This window comes from Primulina huaijiensis, chromosome 8, assembly GCF_012295235.1.
Source record: "Primulina huaijiensis isolate GDHJ02 chromosome 8, ASM1229523v2, whole genome shotgun sequence".
Classification (NCBI taxonomy): Eukaryota; Viridiplantae; Streptophyta; class Magnoliopsida; order Lamiales; family Gesneriaceae; genus Primulina; species Primulina huaijiensis.
In genome coordinates, this window is record NC_133313.1 from 9,652,753 (window position 1) to 9,674,321 (window position 21,569).

Genomic DNA, 21,569 nt, shown 5'->3' on the forward strand with positions numbered 1-21,569 from the left:
GATTAAGAGTTAAAGATTTTGTTTTAAAGTTTTGTGTTGATATATGTTGATTGACAAATGTTTCATGCGTTGATATATGTTTATCTGAAATTTATATATACGTTGTTTATACTGGGAAATATATTTCTCACCGGAGTTATCCGGCTGTCGTTGTGTTTGTATGTGTGCATGACAACCGGTGGGACAGGATCAGGGTCGAGAAGAGGATGAAAGATCAAGATTAGAGTAGTGATCCGGGCTTAGATATAGATCGAGTTGTTTACCACTTGCTAGGTGGAAGATAAACACTAATTTGGATGATTTTATTTTGAACAAGTTTTGTATCTTAGATCATGTTGTAGATACTTCACTTGATATTGTACATTAAATAAGATGGAGTTTAACTTGTTGTAGTATTTAAACATTTGTGTATGAGGTGTTCAATTAAAAAAAAAATTTCGACCTAGTTTATGTACTTGATCCATTTAATCCCAAGAATGATTAAGAATATAAGTTAGCGTCCGGGTCCCCACAGTGGCTAAAATCAATGACCGAACATATCAAAATCTCATGCGGATTATCATTTGACAAGAAGCCTGAGATACTATACAAAGATAATGCTGCATGTGTTGCTCAAATGAAAGAGGGATACATAAAAAGCGACAGAACTAAACATATTCTTCCTAAGTTCTTCGCATTCACCCAAGAACTTGAGAAGAATAAAGATATCGATATTCATTACATTCAGTCAAGTAAAAACTCATCATATCTCTTCACAAAGACACTTCCTACGATAATATTCAGAAAGCATATATATAACATTGAGATGCACAATCTACGAAATTTGTGAAGAACTGTTCGTGTTAGCATGAGGGTGAGTTTACGTGACTGCACTCTTTTTCCCTTACTATGGTTTTTATCCAATGAGTTTTTCCTAGTAAAGTTTTTAACGAGACATTATAAAACACGTAATGAAAACATTCAGTGTATAATGATCATCATCACAAGGGGGAGTGTTGAAAAATAAGAGTTGGAATATTTGAATGTTGAAAATAAGAGTTGTAAATATTGAAAATTAGTGTGTGATGATGTATTTATTTTTTGGATTATTTCCAAAGAAATTCTCTAAATAGATCTTTAAATGTGTGGAAAAAATCACAATTGAGTAGAGAGAAAATTTTATAAAGTGTGTAGTTTGATATATTTTGTGAGTTTGGGATTTTTAATTTTTACCGTAAATTTTTACTTTTAACAATCCCGAAGTTATATGTCAAATTATCTCTGAAGAATATTGGTAAAGTTATTATTAAATATTTGCACTCTCCCCAGGATGGTTTCTTTTCAGCGGGACCCAGTAGAAAAAACTGTGACACGTTGGAGTCCACATATTGGGTTTTTTTATTGTTAATTTAAAATTTTTAATTTCAAAAATAATTTGTACACAACAGACTCTGTAAAATTAATTTAATTTTTCAGTTCCAATCAGAAAATCTCAATTATAAAATTACAATCAGAAGAAACATCATCAAAATTACAATGATACATACGACTTTCAGTTCCACACTAGGGTGGATTACGTTTCCCGTCACTCTACGTAATTCTAATATATTGATTAATAACATTTTCCTCATCGGAATAACTATGAAAATAAACTTCATCAGTTTGCCTCGATCTCCTATGTCGTTCTCTTCGGAAAACATATCTCAACTTTCTATTTTATATAAAAATTGCATTTTGATGATATTCTTTCCGATCTGTGTTGCGATCACCAATTATCATGATTTTATGAAGTTAATCGTTGTCGAGAGCAAACACTAGAATAGATTATCGTATTTTGAATTGTCGCAACAAATGTTAACCCATCTCGGTCGAGGTTAACCAATTTAATAATGCTCCATGCTCATATCTACTAATAATAATAAAAATAGTTAAAAAGACATATTGTATTAAATATTGAATATACATTATTTATGTCTATAGGATATATAAATGTCAAAATATTATAGATTTTCCTATACTTATTGTATTGCACAGCTCGCAGTATATGAATGCTAAAACTATACTTCCCCAACTATAAGATTTTACTCGATCAATATCATGTAGCAGTTTGAGTCTAGCCGAAGGTCCTTAATAATCTGGGAACAATATTCCTCCAATAATCATCAAGGCTACACATCGGATATATTTCACGACATCTAATTCCTAACTATTATCACGAATAAGGGTAGAAATGCAATGATCGTATAGTGCAGTCATACTAGTTTTCTTAAACGTAAACTCGCGCCCTTCGATTTATTCAACTTAATCGCTAAAGAATAATTCCGTTTCGTAACCATATTTAACTCAAAACTTAATGACTTTTCCCAAACTTGAACCACGAATTACTAGACCCCAGTCCACCTTCGTGATCCACAGTCCAGCCCACACAAGACCAGCCTTGACCAACTTAACTCTCGGCACTCATCAACGACACTCGGCCCTTTGAATTCGTGCTTCCAACGAGCCCAACCGAGCCCTCACTCTTCCCTATCATTCTACCCATGTTTCCAACCATGCTAAAACTCTCTAGGACCATGACGTGATCCAACACAGGTCCTTGATCCCAACTGGATAGCCTTCACACAGCCCCTCTCTCGCAAGGGCCAAAACCGAAGCCTACACATGCAATAATCTTAACCGAGGCTTGACGCTTATCCCTCTCGTTCCAACCCCCTTCTAGCCTACATGGGACTCCTTTTAGGACTTCTAAACATCATCTTCCTTCCCCTTAATGGCAGCGAGTCTCTAGGAATCATAACGCGAATCAAACGTGCATTAATAACTTCAAAACTTTAAAATAAATTATTCAAAAATTTAATAAAACTTGATCATCATGTTTTTTCATTCAAAAGATCATAAACATGCATAATATGGTTTGAATAATGCAAAAAGGAAGGTTTAGAATGCGTCTTTGTGTTTAAAACGCTCAAAATACGATTATAGGCGCAGTGGAACGTCGGTGACGAATGGAGGACGATTTCTACCCTTTTTCTCGACAAAATCGTACCGAAAACCCACCATGGGCTGCAAGAGAGTCGGGTGATCGTTGCTAGAAATAAGAACGATGAAGAAAATCGAAGAACGAAGGAGAAAAAAAATTTCTAAACTCCCTTGGCCAAGGCTCCTAAGTTACGGCCGCTGCACCCCTTCACTTTACGTAAATTTGGTGTGTGTATGTTTTGTTTTGTGTGTGTGTGTTTAGGGGTGTGTGTGTGTATAGGGTTTAATTTTAAAAACAAAAAGGCCTCTTAATTTCTAAATTAATGGGATTAATCAACCCAAGTTTTTAATTAATAAATTAGACAAATTAAGATTAATAAATTATTATATCTCAAATTAAAAGGTTTAAAAAAACACTTATTTCCAAAATCTCATATAAATTACATAAAATTCCCTTCTCCTACTAATTAATTTAAATTTCACCTTAAAAATGCTAAAATTCATAAATTATTTAAAATAAATTTTCTTAACTAAAAATAAAAATTTAGCTTTTAAATCTCTAACACCTTAATCGTCTCCAGTCCTCCGCCAACCGCCAATATTCGCCTGAAAATATTTAAATTATGAAATCAAGAAAAATTACACAATTAATCATTTAGTCACTCAAAATATATCATTCATGTATCCAAAATCATTTAATTAAAATATTTTAGCAATTTAATAATTTTCATGCATGCAGTTTACGTAATCGGATTTTTGGACGTTACAGGTGGAATACCTGCAATGTCGTCAGGAAACACGTTAGGTAAATCTCTGGAAACTGGGACATCTGATATTAACTAACTGGTTGTATCAGGGGATGAAATAATGCTCGCTTAGAATGCCTGACATCCCTTATGCATAAGCTTTCTCGCTCGGACGCAGGATATCATTTGAGGCGGATTTCTGCATCCATTTGGCTCGAATACAAATTTCTCCAGACCCTGCAGTCTAACCAATACTGACCTTCACTGAAAGTCTCTTAACACCACATTCTTCAACAACAAATCCATTCCCATAATAATATCAAACTTTGTCATCGGCTATACATTTAGATCGACGTAGATTGTGTGGCCCTGTAACTCGAGATCCATGTCTCTGACCACAGTAAAAGTTGAAAATTCTTCCACAGATAGGACTGTCACATAATAATTCACATTGAGCGTGGTAGGCTGGACGCCCAAATAACTCACAAAGCTGTCTGATATAAATGAATGAGTAGCATCGGAATCTAACAGAGCATTCATGGCTACTCCCGCTATAAAGATCCTTCCTGAGAAAATATTAATATAACACTAAACTCAACAATTCTCAAAGAATTACTCACATGCCCAGACTGAAACCACTATCCAAAAATTCTTTTCAAAGATTTCGAAAATCAGCATGCTAATAATATCTAAAAATTTTGAACCATGCATCCCAAATTCCAATAAACTATAATGTGCTGAATTAATTATAATACATGTAAGGCGAGTAGTGTCTGGGTTTGCCTTCTCGGCATGCACAGTAAAGACTCGGCCCTAAGTCGGCTGCTTCAACTGTGGGCAATCTTTAAGCATATGACCAGGAGCTCTACTCTTAAAGTAATTGCCTATCCCCGATAAGCAGGCTCCTTCATGCTGGCGACTGCACTTCAGGCACACATGATGGTCATTGGGCTTCTGAGTAGCCTTCTATTGGCGTTACAATACCTTGCCCTTGAATGGTCCCTGAAATGGACTATTATTCTGCTGTTGAGGCAGGAGTCGAGGTGCCTCATAAGCCTCTTGTCCTGTCTGTCGTTCTTAATTCCCTCTGATCCTGCTCTGTCACTGAGGCTCTAGTCACAGCAACAGAGAAAGTCGTAAGACCAGCCACACGAACATCACGATGCAAGATCGACCGCAAACCATCAAGAAAATGTCTCAACTTATCTCCTGAATTATTGGCTATCATGGGCACAAAGTGACACCCCTGCTCAAACTTCCTCACAAACTCCGCCACAATGCAATCTCCTAGTCTCAACATCATAAACCCCCTAGTCAGTCGAGAGCAGACATCATCTATAAAGTACTTCGAGTAAAACACCTCCCTTAAGCCCTCCCAAGTAAGGGTCTCAAGGTTCACCATCACTGACACTCCTTCCCACCATAGCTTAGCATTGTCCTTCAGTAAATAGGTGGCACATCTGACTCTATCGGCATCTTGAAATTCCATAAAGGTAAAGATCACCTCTATGGACTTAATCCATCCCAATGCCACCATAGGATCGGTCGTCCCCGTGAAGTCCTTGGGGTCCATCTTTTGAAAGTGCTCATAAACTACTTCCGGCCTCGTCCTCCTTCGCAACTCGATATTGTTCCAAGAGAACTGCGCAAAGAACTGGGTCATGCCAGCAAGCATTATAGCCTGAAGATCTGATGGTGGACGTGGAGGGGAAACCCTCTCCTCCTCACGAGCCTTGGTCCTTGCGATCAACCATATATCTGGGAGGCATATTGTTCCACAATCCAACCCAACACATAACCAACATGCATAACAATAATATTTATATAACATACTAAATGTGATTCAAAACTTAAACACACAATTAAAGAAACTCGCACGTTAATAATCATTACATTTAAAACTGTAAAAACTTAAAACTTGAGATGTGACTTCTTGAGCTTCTCACAACAGGCAGTAGGTACAACATTTTATCAGAACCTTGATTTGATATCAACTGTAACGACCCATACATACTATACTACTTAAAATATGTAGAAAATAAAAATTTTCTATCTATTTAAATCCATAATTCTTAACTTTTAAATTCAATAAAAAACCTACACATCATTTTCGAAAATTTTAGTAGTTAAACCAACAAAATTCGAAAAAAATAAACAATTCAAATATTGATTATTTTGAGGCATAAAAAAATCCACGTCAATGTCCATAAAATATTTTGAACGAAAAAATAAAAAAATTTGTTCCCAACCATGAGTAAATAAATTCAATCCAAGTACTAAATCAGTTTTAACGTGCTTATAACTCATAAACTGCAAGGCCATCAGGCGTGAATTGCCTGTGATCCGAGCTTGCTCAATGGTCATCGCCTCCAGCCTTCTCAACAATGTCATCTATATCAATCAAGTCTAATAAGTCTAAAGACTCAATATGCATAAACCGTAAGTAGCAAATACTTTATAATAAAAGAAAACCATGCGATTTAAACATAATTAATACGTAAAAAAACTTAGGGATAAATAAGTATGGCATGACCTCTCTGCATAAATAATTTCATAAACGTGCTTCTTGCTTGACATAACATAAACATAATCATTTTGAATAGAGATCTGCTCATTGAAATGTGTCACTATAACATAATTCGTTTGATCAAATTAACACTACAATGCTTGGCCGGCAATGATCACCATAGCCCTCGGATTGGACATTTTGGATCTCGGTTTTCTTGGCGCCCAAACGCAGCAGAAGTTTTAAAATTTTTATTTATTTTGACAACCAAAATATATTTTGCTTTGGGCGCTCGTATGATTTTATCATAAACATTCATAGGGCGTAAGAATTTCATACCTTTGGTGATTGAATCACTTGGCTCCAACTATTCCGGGTTTAGCGGAGATAGCTCTTGATGAATCCTTACGAACTTTCTTCAAAAAACTCCTTTGTTGATTCTTCTAATCAGGTCCACGAATAGACGATTCGTTCTTCTTCCGAATTACACTAGAAAATTTGGAAGAAGTTTTACGTTTGGAGATTAAAATATGAGAAACGGCTCAACCCTCTTTGCAAAGGGAAGTGGCCGAAAATATTTGAGGTGGAGGAGATGCAATTTTCGAAAATTCCTATGATTGTGTGCTAGGGTTATGACTTGATTATCCTATTTATAATTAAGTCATGACCTTAATGCACATAAACTAATCCATGGGCCTTTTAATTAACATTAATGGGCTTGGTTAATTAATTGGACTAGTCCAACTAGTTTTAGTTAATTAATCAAAGTCCATTAAACTTTAATTATTTAGTATGTTGGACTTGTACTCCTATAAGCCCATTTAAACATACTTCCCACTATATTTAATTAATGAACTCAACTTTTGAGCTTAATAAATTAAATCAATTATAAATTCAACATTTGAATTTATTATATAAATTGTAAATTCAACTCCTTGAGTTTTATCACCTCCAAAATTTAATTATCATAAATTTAACTTCTTGAATTTACTATAATATATAAATTCAACTACTTGAATTTATTCTCTCTCAACGGGAACAAACGATCCAGTGCTTGTGTGACTTTCAATGGTTCAGGGATACAGATAGCTGTGGGTTCACAACTCTTTGTGATTCAAAATAACAGTTATTATTATTCGGACTTACCCTAGTTAGCCTCATTCTTTTCATCAAAACCTTGATCAAAAATGTCAGAACTCATTTCTGATTGCACCCATCGGATCATTGTACGAGCGTCTAGTAGCATCGTCCCATGATCCCCTAGGTATCACTGTTAGTGCCTGGAAGAACCAATCGATTATTATTAACGTACAGTACGGTCCCTTCATCTCATATATCCCGATTGAATCTGCAACTATTGGTTCATCGAGGATTGCATAATAATTCGATAAGTATGTGATAACAATAAATAGTGGCATCGCATGTACGGTTGGAAAACTACTTCTCTAACGTACATCTCATACTCTGGCGAAAAATTCCACGCACTATAATTTCATCAGATCATATAGGATATCAACACCCGCAGGTGAGCGGTGAATCCCCAACTACAATGCACTGGCTCCTATATGTGTCGCAACTGTACCAAACCTCGCCACCTGATGACTCTCCTGGAGCCGGTAAACGAGTCAAAGCACAACCCTAGCATATAGAGCCTCAGTGTTGTCACGGGTCGTAAGGACTAATGGTGTACAATCATAACCACTTGGAAAGTCCGAGGAAGGGCTGTTCGGTATAATCATCATATGACTACCCATTTGCATGTTTGGACATCTCTATGCCCTTACCAAGAAACGCAGTACACAACATCACAGATGCTAGTCTCAAGCTCAAGCGACCTTTATCCATGTTTTAGGCAGGTGAATCGACTAGGAATGAATTTAGATCATATAGAGTTTACAAACGAGTTTCAACATCGAATTACGATTCATTTGTATTAAAGTATAATCAAGGTCTTTATCTATGTTTGATAAAATAGATATACATACAAAGAAATAACAAACCATGAAATGAATTATATTAAAATAAAGAATGTTAATTACAACTGAGTCAATAAAATCTGTAGCCAATAGTTGGCTTGCAGTGATGTTGTAAAGCCCAAATTCAGTACGCGTATAACCCATGCATTTATTTAAATATTAAATCATTTAATTAATTTTAAATGAGTTTTAGCCATGCATGATTTATGAAAATGCATTAGTTTAAAATATTTATGTTTATGTGATGCACGTTAAAAATGTTTTTCGAGTTTCATGTTTCAGGCGATTATTCGAGGCGGGATGGAGGAAAAGACCCTATGACGATTTTTGGCAATTTAAAATGCGGTATTTTATTTTAAGTTAAGGATGGGGCATTTTTAACTAATTTATTATGTTGTTAATATTTTAAAGCCAAATTTAATTATTAGGTGAATTTTAGAATTTACAACTTTTAAAATTGGTGTGTGATTATGTTAATTGAAGAGTTTGATTAAATTAGTATGTGTTAACCTTTAGTTAGTATTTTAAATAGTTAATTTAGCTAGACTTTCTCCTAATTATCATACACACACAAGTTTTCTACACTCACACACACTTACACACTTTTGCACACACTAAATAAATTCTAAACTCACACACTCACTACACATTCAGATTTTATTCAATTTGAGAAAGAAAACCTAGGTTCCTAAGAACCCTAGCAGCCGCCCCACTTCTCCATTGCAATTCCAGCAACTTCCGCTGGTTTCCTTCAAAGAAAATCGAGCCAAGTCGTCCCGGATCAACCCTCGCGCCATCTCCGCTTCGGTATCGCCGCTTCGGTAAAGTTTATCATCAAAACGCACGTATAATCTTTCTTTTGCTGCATCGATCATGTCATATTATGCGTTGCGTTGTTTTATGCGTAAAATTACATGTGTTACGTTCGTCGTTTGAGCGAAAAATGATTCGGATCAGTTTTGAAATAGATTTTTAGAGCTAAATCACGTTTTTACTGTTCTTGTTAAAACTGCGAATTTTCAGTCGAGATTTTGAGAAAACTTTCAACACAAAAAAGGTATAACTTTTTGATGCCTTCGATTTGATATAAAATTCAAGATTTTTGGATGAAAATCGAGTGAGTTATGGCGTTTTTTGTGGGACTGCTCAAACTGCATTTTCAGAAATTTTATGATATTGATGTGTTCTTAAAGTTTTGTGTTGCAGGCTTTGTTGTAGATCGACGGGTGATTGTTGCTGCATATAGATATATTGGTAATGATGTTCGGAGTATTTTTGAGGTTACGTTTCATGTTGTTAGGCACTTGAACTAGTGGGAAGTCGTAGGAAATCGATTTGATGTCAATCGCCGTATTTTATGTTGCATTGGGTAGTAGAGTGGACGTCGTGTTTTGAGGAATTTGTACGAGTTTTGGTGCAATGTTATGGTGTCCTAAGAAGAGTCTTAAGTTGTTGAATCACATCCTTTAAGTGTCAAATTGGGTGAATAGACATTGCATAAGTTTTCTCGCAGGTACAGAAGAATCGAGGACACACGGACCTGCACACGGGCCCTGACTCGGGGTCCGTGCCTTTATTTTCTTTTTGGTGTCGAACTTGCGTAGGTACACGGACCCTTTGACGGACCTTGACACGGGGTCCGTGTCCCCTTTTTTTTTCTAGAGTATGGCTTTAGCGAGTCGACACGGACCCCTACACGGAGGCAGGCACGTGGTCCGTGCCCTCACCTTTCCTTCGCACACAGGTCACCGACCCTACACGGACCTATACACGGACTCGGGGCCGGGGTCCGTGTACTCACGCTTTATAGAAGAATATGATGGTTGCTTTGGGGTTTGATGTCTTGGTTTAGTGCAAGGGTTATCAAGGCCGTGTCATGGGAAATTGTAGAATGTCCTAAGGAATGATTGAGCTTGAGAGTAAGTAGGATTTCTACGTCTAAGTTATGCAAGTTAAGTATGCAATTTCATATTAGCATGTTGCAACAACGGCCCCATTCGAAGTCCAACGAATCCCTCAACGCCAAGTAAGTATGATGACGTGCAAAAGAAAACATTTTAAAGTTTTGAGGTATGCTAATTGCTTTGTGACCAAATGTATGAATGGGTTTGGAAGTCGGTGAACGTGGCCGAGGAGCTCTCCGCCCCGTTAAACTTATGAACGGGTTCAGATCGGGATTGGAAAGCGTTAAACTTATGAACAGGGACCAATCCACCCGTTAAACTTATGAACGGGGATCTTATGTATGCGGCAGTGGATACGTCCCTGTCAGCCCTGTACTGTGGTGTGTCTGATCAGGCCTTATTATGCTATGGGTCACTTACTTTGAAACATGCCTCTACGCAAAAATTATGCTTTATACGCTTAAGTTTTTGTTACGAGAATGTTTAAGAAAAGCTCATGTGATGGCACGTCTAAGTTAAGCTCACGATGTTCAAGTTTCAAGCATGTTAAATTCAAGTTTCAGTATGTATGTTCTATTTTTATAGTTGCATGCGGTTTTATTATGTAGTACTCGCTATTTCCAGTCATACGTGTTGAGTCTTTAGACTCACTAGACTTGATCGATGCAGGTGAGTATGTTGATGAGGAGACAGGAGGTGGCGACCGAGGGGCAGGCTTGGACTGAACGGGAGGCTGACCCGAGGACCGCAATGTTTAAGTTTTATGAAAAAGTTAAATTACTCTGATTTCATATTTTGATGGAAATACTTTGAGCAAACCTTTTGTGAGCAAATTTTATTGTTGTTATTTTGAACAACCTTGTCTTATGGGGGACTTGGTTGAGATATTTAATGGCAAACTTTGAATGTTATTTTATGTTTAAGAAATTTTTAATTTTTCCGCAAATTTTGAATGGTAAAAGTACGGTACGTTACAGATGTAGAGCCCAAAATTCAGTACACGTAAAACCCATGCATTTAATTAATTACTAAGTCATTTATTTAAATTTAAAATGAGTCTTAGTGGTGCATGAATTATTTAAATGCATTATTTTAAATTATTTATGTTTATGTGATGCACGTTAAAATATTTCTCGAGTTTCATGTTCCAGGCGATTATTCAATGCGGGATCGAGGAAAAGAGACCTGCGACTATTTTGGCAATTTTTAAATGTGGTATTTTATTTTAAGTCAAGAATGGAGCATTTTAAATAACTTATTAAGTTTTAGAATTTTAAAGCCTAAATTATTTATTAAGTTGTTTTAGAATTTTAAAACCTTTAAAGTTTACCAATTGTGTGCCTTATTTTAATTAGGGGAGTTTGCTTAGTAGTGAGAATTAACTTTTTATTAATATTCAAATTAGCACCTTAATTAGCATTGTTAATTAAGTGATTAGCAAATCATTCCCCTAATTTACTTTCAAACTCACACACACACACCACTAACACACACACACATTCACGTTTACACACACACACAATTTCATTCCACCTTCACTTTAATTTTTTTAAGAAAAACCTAGGGTTCTTCTACCTTAGAGCAGCCGCCCCTCCCCTTCAAAACTTTCCAGCATTTTCGTGAGTTTTCTTCAAGGAAAAGTGCGCCACGTTCGTCCCGGATTATCTCTCGAATCCTTCTCGAGTCGACATCATCGTTTCGGTATTTTTAAATATCAAAAGGCACGTATAATCTGTTTTTCCTGCGTCGATCATGTCATAGTATGTGTTGCGATGTATTTTGTATGAAAACTATGTGAATGTTGTGTAGAAGTTTGAGCAATTATGTTTAGATCACTTTTGAAACCATTTTTGGATCTAAAACCACGTTTTTGCTGTCTTTTTAAATACTGTGATTTTTTTGGTCGTGATACTGAGAAAACTTTCAACATATGAAACATAGAACTTTTTGATACCTTCGATTTGATATAAAACTTGAAATATTTGGATAAAAATTAAGCGCGTTATGGTGATTTTTGTGGGACTGCTCAAACTGCGTTTTCTGAAAATTATGTTATTGATGTGTTCTTGAAGTTTATTTGTTGCAGGCTTCGTTGGGAACCGTCAGGTGACCGCTGCTGTGTTTAGGTATATGGAGTATGAGTTTGAGATGAGTTTTGATGCTTCGTTTCATCATCATGTCTTCTATGTTTTTGGAAATGTTCACACATCATTTTAGGATTTGTTTCGGGAGTTGAAGTCATGGTTTAGTACAATGATTAAAAGAGGTCAATTCCCGAGCGATTTAGAACGTCATAAGAAAATTGTCATTTTGGGTGGTGAGCACGATTGTTATGTCTAAGTATGGAAATTAAGTGCTTGAAATCTTGTTAGTATGTGCAGCAGTGGCCCCAAGCGAGATCCAACGAATCTCTCAACGCCAAGTAAGTTTGTTCGACGTGCAAAGAAAATATTTTCAAGTTTTGAGGTATGCTAAATGTCTTGAGACAAAATTATGTATAGGGTTGGAAAGCGGTAAAGCATGACCAGGGACCAACCCACCCCGTTAAAGCATGAACGGGTTTAGATCAGGATTGGAAAGCGTTAAATCATTAACGGGGACCAATCCACCCGTTAAAGCATGAACGAGGATCTCATGTATGTGGCAGTGGATTCGTCCCTGTCAGCCCAGTACTGTGGTTTAGTCTGATCAGGCAATTTATGTTATTGGTCACTTGCTTTGAAACATGCCTCTACGAAAAATGATGAAGTTACGTATGTACAAGTATGCAAGCATGTTTATGAAAAGTTTTCACGTTATGACACGTTTATGTTATGTATGTATGTTCAAGTTTAATGGCAAGTTCAAGTTTCACGTATGTACGCTCTATTTTGAAATTCGCATGTGGTTTTATTACGTATTACTCGTTACTTCCAATTTATACGTGTTGAGTCTTTAGACTCACTAGACTTGATCGATGCAGGTGAGGAGTATGTTGATGAGGCTAGGGGTGGGGACCAAGGAGCTGGCTTGGACTGAGCGGGAGGCTAAACCCGAGGACCGCTTTGTTTTAAGTTTTATGAAATGATCAAAATACTCTGATTTATTTTACTAGTTACGAGATTTTAATCAGATACTTTTGGCAAAGTTTATTTATAGATCTTTTGTAAAAACCACTTTTGAGACGTACTGTTTATTTTATCGAATTTTGAAGGTTCACGACTTGTTTAAGAAAATTTTTAATTTTTCCGTAAATTACAAGTAGTGAAAAGTACGGTACGTTACAGTTGGTATCAGAGCGGTGTTCTTGTAAAAGGTTATGCCTACTGCCAGTTGCGAGAAGCTCACGAAGTCACACCTCAAGTCTGTAAGTTTTAAAGTTTTAAATTATGTTATGTAGTAAGCACTAAGTCATGATTTCAGCAAGTTCATGTTTAAGTTTAAATTACGTGCATCATATGCTATCGTTATTATGTTCATGCATGTTGAGTTTACGTGTTGGGTAAATTTTGGAACAGTATGCCTCCTAGATGTATGGTTAACCGTGAAGCTAGGGATGAGGATAGAGAGGCTCGAAATGAGGAGAGGGTCACTCCTCCTCGTCAACCTCCGGATATGCAGGTTCAGATGCTTGAAATGATGACGCAGTTCTTCGCGCAGTTTGCGGGTAACCAGGCTGTAGCGAATGCAGGGGAGAGGCCCAAACCACTGGCAGTCTATGAAAGATTTAGGAGAATGAAACCAAAGAAGTTTTCAGGGACCACTGACCCGATGATAGCGGAGGGATGAATTAAGTCAATCGAGGTAATTTTTAATTTTATGGAGCTGACAGATGCAGATAGGGTCAGGTGAGCCATATTCCTTTTGACAGGGGACGCCAGACTATGGTGGGACAGTGCGTCAGTGTCAGTGAATCTGCAAACACTGACTTGGGATGGTTTCAAGGAGGTTTTCTACTCTAAGTACTTCACTGATGAAGTAAGCTCCCGCCTTACCAGGGAATTCATAGCGCTACGGCAAGGAGACAGCAGCGTAGTAGAGTTCGTGCGAGAGTTTGAAAGGGGGTGTTACTTTGTGCCTCTAATAGCTAATGATGCTCGGGAGAAGCTGAGGCATTTTATGGATGGTTTACGGCCGATCTTGCGCCGTGATGTTCGAGTTGCTGGTCCTACTACTTATGCAGTTGCCGTATCTAGAGCTTTGGCGGCAGAACAGGATCAGCGGGATATCGAGAATGACAGACAGGGCAAGAGGCCCTATCAGGCTCCACAACAGCCACAACAGCATCAGCAGCGACCCCCATTTAAGAAGCCTTACCATGGACAGCAAGGGAAGAAGCCTTATCAAGGACCACCGAAAGGCAAGGGTCCTATTCAGCAGCAGAAAGCGCCACAGAGGCCAGGTGAACACCCGGTGTGCCCGAAGTGCAACCGCCAGCACCCGGGGTAATGTTTATATGGGTCACGCAAGTGCTTTAAATGTGGAGCCAGTGACCACATGTTGAAAGAGTGCCCACAGTGGAGGCAGCCAACTCAGGGCAGAGTGTTCGCCATGCATGCTCAGGAGGCGAACCCAGACTCGACATTGTTGACAGGTAACCTGTTTAATTCAGCAGTATTAAATTTTCACTTTGCGCATTGGCATTTGAGTTGGGACTAGTAGAGTTTAGTTGTTATTTGGTGTCTTTCATTGCATAATGATTATATTAGAACTTTTGGGATGTAAGTTTTGTGTCGTGCTAACGTCTCTCAGGAAATATTCTCATAAAGAGATTAGCCACGAAGGCTCTGATAGATTCGGGGGCCACTAACTCCTTTATCTCGGAGACATTTGCTAATCATTTGGACATTAAGTCCATCGAACTCAACGTGAACTATTCAGTGACAGTACCATAAGGGGAATAACTATTAGCTAGTAGTGTGGTCAGGGATGTTGATCGAGAACTACATGGCCACCTAGTGTATGCCGACCTGATAGTATTGCCGATGCCAGAATTCGACATTATCTTGGGAATGGACTGGCTGACAAAGAACAAAGTTCTCATCGATTTCCAGAAAAGGTCAGTGTTAGTAAGACCTTTGGGTATGGAGCAGTTTCTCTTTGAGCCAGATAGATGGAGAAGTTTCCCTCGCATGATCTCTTGTATGCAGGCACGGAGACTGATTTCCAAGGGGTGTCAGGCTTTCTTGGCCAGCATCATTTCGATACCTGATTCGCCCACTCCATCTATATCAGATGTGCCGGTAGTCAGAGACTTCCTAGACGTCTTTCCAGATAATGTTACAGGTCTTCCACCAGAGCGAGAAGTGGAGTTTGCAATTGATCTTATGCCAGGAACTGTGCCAATCTCTAAGGCACCATACCGATTAGCTCCAGCTGAGATGCTAGAACTCCAACAGCAGATTCAGGAGCTTGTGGACAAGGAATTTATTCGCCCTAGTTTCTCGCCATGGGGCGCGCCAGTGCTTTTTGTAAAGAAGAAGAATGGGAGCATGAGGTTGTGTATCGATTACCGAGAATTGAACTAGGTAACGATCAAGAATAAATACCCATCACCAAGGATCGAGGACTTGTTCGATCAGTTGCAGGGAGCTTCAGTGTTCTCTAAGATAGATCTTCGATCAGGGTATCACCAACTGAAGGTGAAAGATGCAGATGTTCACAAGACAGCCTTCAGGACCAGGTATGGGTATTACGAGTTCTTAGTGATGCCGTTTGGACTGACGAATGCTCCAGCGATTTTCATGGACCTCATGATCGGTTATTTCAGCCTTACCTCGATCAATTCGTCATAGTGTTCATTGACGATATTTTTATTTACTCGAAGAACCAGGAGGAGCATATTCAGCACTTGAGAATGGTTTACAGACCATGCAGAGTCACAAGTTATTTGCGAAGTTCAGTAAGTGTGAATTCTGGTTGGAGAAGGTAGCATTTTTGGGGCATATAGTGTCTAGCAGTGGTATTGAGGTAGACCCAGCAAAGGTGGCAGCTGTTAAGGAATGGGTTGGGCCAAAGAATGCATCAGAGATCCGCAGTTTCTTAGGTTTAGCCGGTTACTACCGTAAGTTTGTCCAGGGGTTTTCGTCGATAGCAGTGCCGCTCACTTCACTGACAAAGAAGAATGCAAAATTCGTGTGGAGTGATGAATGTCAGAAGAGCTTTGACACTTTGAAGCAAGCTCTTATTTCAGCGCCGGTGTTAGCTATGCCATCAGGGCAAGGGAACTTCGTGTTGTACACCGATGCATCTAAGCTCGGATTAGGCGCAGTTTTGATGCAGCATGGTAGGGTGATAGCTTATGCTTCCATGCAGTTGAAAGTGCACGAGAAGAACTACCCAACTCACGATCTTTAATTAGCCGCAGTAGTCTTTGCGTTGAAGATTTGGAGACACTACTTGTATGGCGAGAAATGCCAAATATTCAATGATCACAAGAGTCTCAAGTATTTCTTCACGCAGAAGGAGCTGAATATGAGACAGAGGCGGTGGTTGGAATTGGTAAAAGACTATGATTGCAAAATTAGCTACCATCCAGGGAAAGCTAACGTTGTGGCAGATGCCTTGAGCCGAAAAGTTGCAGCGATAGCACAGATATCAGTACAGAGACCTCTTAAGTCTGAGATTCAAAGGTTTGGGCTAGAGGTATATAGAAGGGCAGAGCTCCGAGGCTGTCTAATCTGACAGTCAAATCCGATTTGCTAGACCAAATCCGTAGGGGACAGCCTTCAGATGAGCAGTTGCAGAAATGATGACTGAAGGATGAAGCCAAGGGCAGTGTACTCTACACAGTGTCTGATGGTATCGTGAGGTACAGAGGTAGAATATGGGTGCCTAGTGTTGATTCGATCAGAGAAGATATCTTGTCAGAGGCACATGCATCTCCGTATTCTATTCATCCAGGAGGTACCAAAATGTATAAGGATTTGCAGGTTCTATATTGGTGGCCAGGCACAAAGAGAGACGTCCGTCGTTGCGTATCAGAATGTCTCACTTGCCAATAGGTGAAGGCGGAACATCAGAGGCGCACAGGAATGCTTAAGCCACTCCCTATCCCTGAGTGGAAATTGGAGAATATTACCATGGACTTCGTCGTTTGTTTACCAAAGTAAGTCAGAGGCTTTAATGCCATTTGGGTCATAGTGGATCGACTTACTAAGTCAGCGCATTTCTCGCCAGTGAAGATGACTTTCTCCATGACGCAGTATGCGGAGCTTTATATCAGGGATATCTTTCGATTGCATGGGATCCCAGTTTCCATCGTGTCTGACAGGGACCCGAGATTTACATCGTCCTTCTAGAAGAGCCTACATACAGCCATGGGGACGAAGTTGCTATTCAATACAGTTTTTCACCCGCAGACAGATGGCCAGTCTGAGCGAGTGATTCAGATCTTGGAGGATCTATTGCGAGCTTGTATAATAGATTTCCATGGGACTTGGGAATCTAAGCTACCTCTAGTGGAGTTTACCTACAACAACAGCTTCCAATATTCTATAGGTATGGCTCCCTATGAGGCATTGTATGGAAGGAAGTGCAGATCGCCGATTCATTGGGATGAAGTCGGTGAGAGAGCAGAACTTGGTCCAGAGATTGTCCAGCAGACTGCAGATGTGGTGGTCAAGATTTGAGACAGGATGAAGACCGCCCAGAGTAGCCAAAAAAGCTATGCTGACAAGAGGAGGAGAGATCTCGAGTTTGCCGTAGGCGATCACGTCTTTGTAAAGATAGTACCTATGAATGGTGTTATGAGATTTGGGAAAAGAGGCAAGCTTAGTCCGAGGTTTCTTGGACCGTTTGAGATTCTTGACAGAGTTGGGACACTAGCTTATCGTGTAGCATTACCGCCGAATCTGGCTGGTGTACACAATGTGTTCCATGTCTCGATGCTGAGGAAGTACCTAGCTAATCCTTTTCATGTTCTGAGCTATGAGCCGTTGCAGCTGACTTTAGACCTGTCTTATGAGGAAAGACCTGTCCAAATCCTAGACAGGCAGGAGCGGAGACTTCGGAACAAGGTGACCAAGCTGGTCAAAGTCCGGTGGCTAAATCAATCAGTGGAGGAGGCCACTTGGGAGATCGAGGCAGATATGAGGAATCGCTATCCAGAGTTGTTTTGTAAGATTAAATTTCGAGGACGAAATTTATATAAGTGGGGGAGGAACTGTAGAGCCCAAAATTCAGTACACGTAAAACCCATGCATTTAGTTAATTATTAAGTCATTTATTTAAATTTAAAATGAGTCTTAGTGGTGCATGAATTATTTAAATGCATTATTTTAAATTATTTATGTTTATGTGATGCACGTTAAAATATTATTCGAGTTTCATGTTCTAGGCGATTATTCAATGCAGGATCGAGGAAAAGAGACCGGCGACTATTTAAAAAATTTTTAAATGTAGTATTTTTATTTTAAGTCAAGAATGAGGCATTTTAAATAACTTATTAAGTTTTAGCATTTTAAATCCTAAAATATTTATTTAGTTGTTTTAGAATTTTAAAACCTTTAAAGTTTACCAATTGTGTGCCTTATTTTAATTAGGGGACTTTGCTTAGTAGTGAGAATTAACATTTTATTAATATTCAAATTAGCACCTTAATTATCATTGTTAATTAAGTGATTAGCAAATCATTCCCTTAATTTACTTTCAAACTCACACACACACACACCACTAACACACACACACATTCACGTTTACACATACACAATTTCATTCCACCTTCACTTTCATTTTTTTAAGAAAAACATAGGGTTCTTATACCTTAGAGCAGCCGCCCCTCCCCTTCAAAACTTTCCAGCATTTTCGTGAGTTTTCTTCAAGGAGAAGTGCGCCACGTTCGTCCAGGATTATCTCTCGCATCCGTCCCGCGTCGGTATCGTCGTTTCAGTATTTTTAAATATCAAAAGGCACGTATAATCTGTTTTTCTTGTGTTGATCATGTCATAGTATGCGTTGCGATATATTTTGTATGAAAACCATGTGAATGTTGTGTAGAATTTTGAGCAATTATGTTTAGATCACTTTTGAAACCATTTTTGGATCTAAAACCACGTTTTTGCTGTCTTTTTAAATACTTTGATTTTTTGTTCGTTATTCTGAGAAACTTTCAACATATGAAACGTATACGTTTTGATACCTTCGATTTGATATAAAAATCGAAATATTTGGATAAAAATTGAGCGAGTTATGGTGATTTTTGTGGGACTGCTCAAACTGCGTTTTCTGAAAATTATGCTATTGATGTGTTCTTGAAGTTTATTTGTTGCAGGCTTCGTTGGGAACCATCGGGTGACCGCTTATATGGAGTATGAGTTTGAGATGAGTTTTGATGCTTCGTTTCGTATCGATAGTCGTTGATTGCATTAGAAGTTGTAGGAATCGTTTGTTGTCAACGTGTCACATTCACGGGTTGTGTTGCGTTGTTCGTGGTGTATCCCTACGTTTGGGCATTAGGTGAGATTTGAATCACTGCATTAGAGTCATAAGATGTGTCTCGTTACATCGGTTGAGTCGTTGGAGCATTACTTTTCAAATTGCATAAAAAATTGGGTTATTTTAATTGCTAGTGTGCAGGATTAGAGCCGCAGCGCTCACTAGGGAGGGCCGCAGCGCCCGACCTGCGCAAGTCTAGCGTCGAGGCGCTGCCTTTGTGGCGCCTCAGCGCTAGACTTGCGGCCCTCTAGCGCCGGCTAGGCGCTAGGCAGCGTCGCAGCGCAGTATGCCCAGCGCCTAGGCACTTGAGCATGACTTTTAAACCACTACTTTAGGCTCATGTGCTATTACTTAAATTATAATTCACCCAATTTTAGGTTGTCTGCAAGTAATATATTTCGTAAATACGAGATCGATCCACAGAGAGGTTATTTTAAGTTTAAATTTATTTATTTATAGATTACCAAATGGAAGAACGAAGTTTATAAATTATAAATTTTGTCAAGGCATGATGATTAATCTTCGTTTATGCAATATTGTTTAACTAAAAGTGAAACAAAAGAAACCACCATAAATAATGGTTCTAAGAAAATTAAATATTTAAACACACACCTAATATAATATAGTTCCCACTATAGAAAATTCCGAATTCACCGATATTTTATATATGGTACCTATGATTATATATATAATAACTATATAAATATATAACTGCATAAAGTAAATGTTAAATTAAATCATTATATTTCATTTAGAACAATCGGCAGAGCCACGCTATTGCCTAAATGAAATATATGATTTAATAAGTTAGTTGCGGGAAAGTAAAAGTAAGTTGCAAAAAGTAAAAGTTAGTTGCGATAAAATAAATGTTAGATGCGGAAAGTAAAAGTTAGTTGCGATAAAATAAATGTTAGATTCGAAAAGTAAAAGTTAGTTGCGATAAAATAAATGTTAGATTCGGAAAGTAAAAGTTAGTTGCGATAAAGTAACTGTTAGATTGTTAGATATTAGTATTAAATCCTAATATTTCATTTAGAACAACCGGTAGAGCCACGCTATCGTCTAAATGAAATATATGATATAATTATATAAATATATATATATATATATATATGTATAATATAACAATAATAATTGATGAAATATTTATTGTATCAAAATTAAACAACAAATCAAGATAACCACTTCAATTGCATCAAGCATTTGATGTAAATTGATAACAACAAATAATTCATTTTTATACCTACAATAAAAAGAAATTAGCAAAATCAAAAGAAATAAAGAAAGAATATAAAAAATATAAACAATCTTATTTCACCAAGAATTCATCCTCTTCACCTTGATATAAAAGATTTAGCTTTAAATGAGCTTACTTTGAATTAACACTAAAAACATCACTCATAATTTGGAAAATGAAAAATATATTGGAACTTAGAACTTTTCTACACACTCACACTATATTTTACAATGAGATAGAATGATTCTCAAGCTAGCACAAGGTCTCTATTTTTATGCCAAATGAGAGAAAGGGTCAAAAATTTTATTAATGCCATGTAGTTGTAATAGTAGTCTTTGTCTCCTCCAACTTCAATTCCATGTCTCTTCTTTCAATACTTTATACCACCACTTTAATCACCGAATTTGACTCTTCTCAAAACAGCAAACACGTGGGGAATTGTCTGTAGATGAATTTGGCCACTTGGTTCACCTCATTTGGTTAAATATTGAAATAGTTATGATTTTTTTACTATATGCTGGTCATGATGAAAGTAAATTTGTCCTTCTATTGATATTTTCACAATTTGATCATCTTAACCAACCTTTTAGGCAATCGTGTCTTCTGCAAAGTTGTAGATAATTTTTCAAGGATTCCAAACATGTTTGAATCACCTCCATTTGAATTTTTTAGCTTGAGTTATCATTATTTTACCAACACGTAGAAAACCTGAAAATAAAACATATTTAGTAAGACGTTTAAATATAAACAAACAATACTAAAATAGCATAATTTTATAATTTTAATGAAACTTAAATTTTAAAATATAGGTTTTAACATATAATAAAT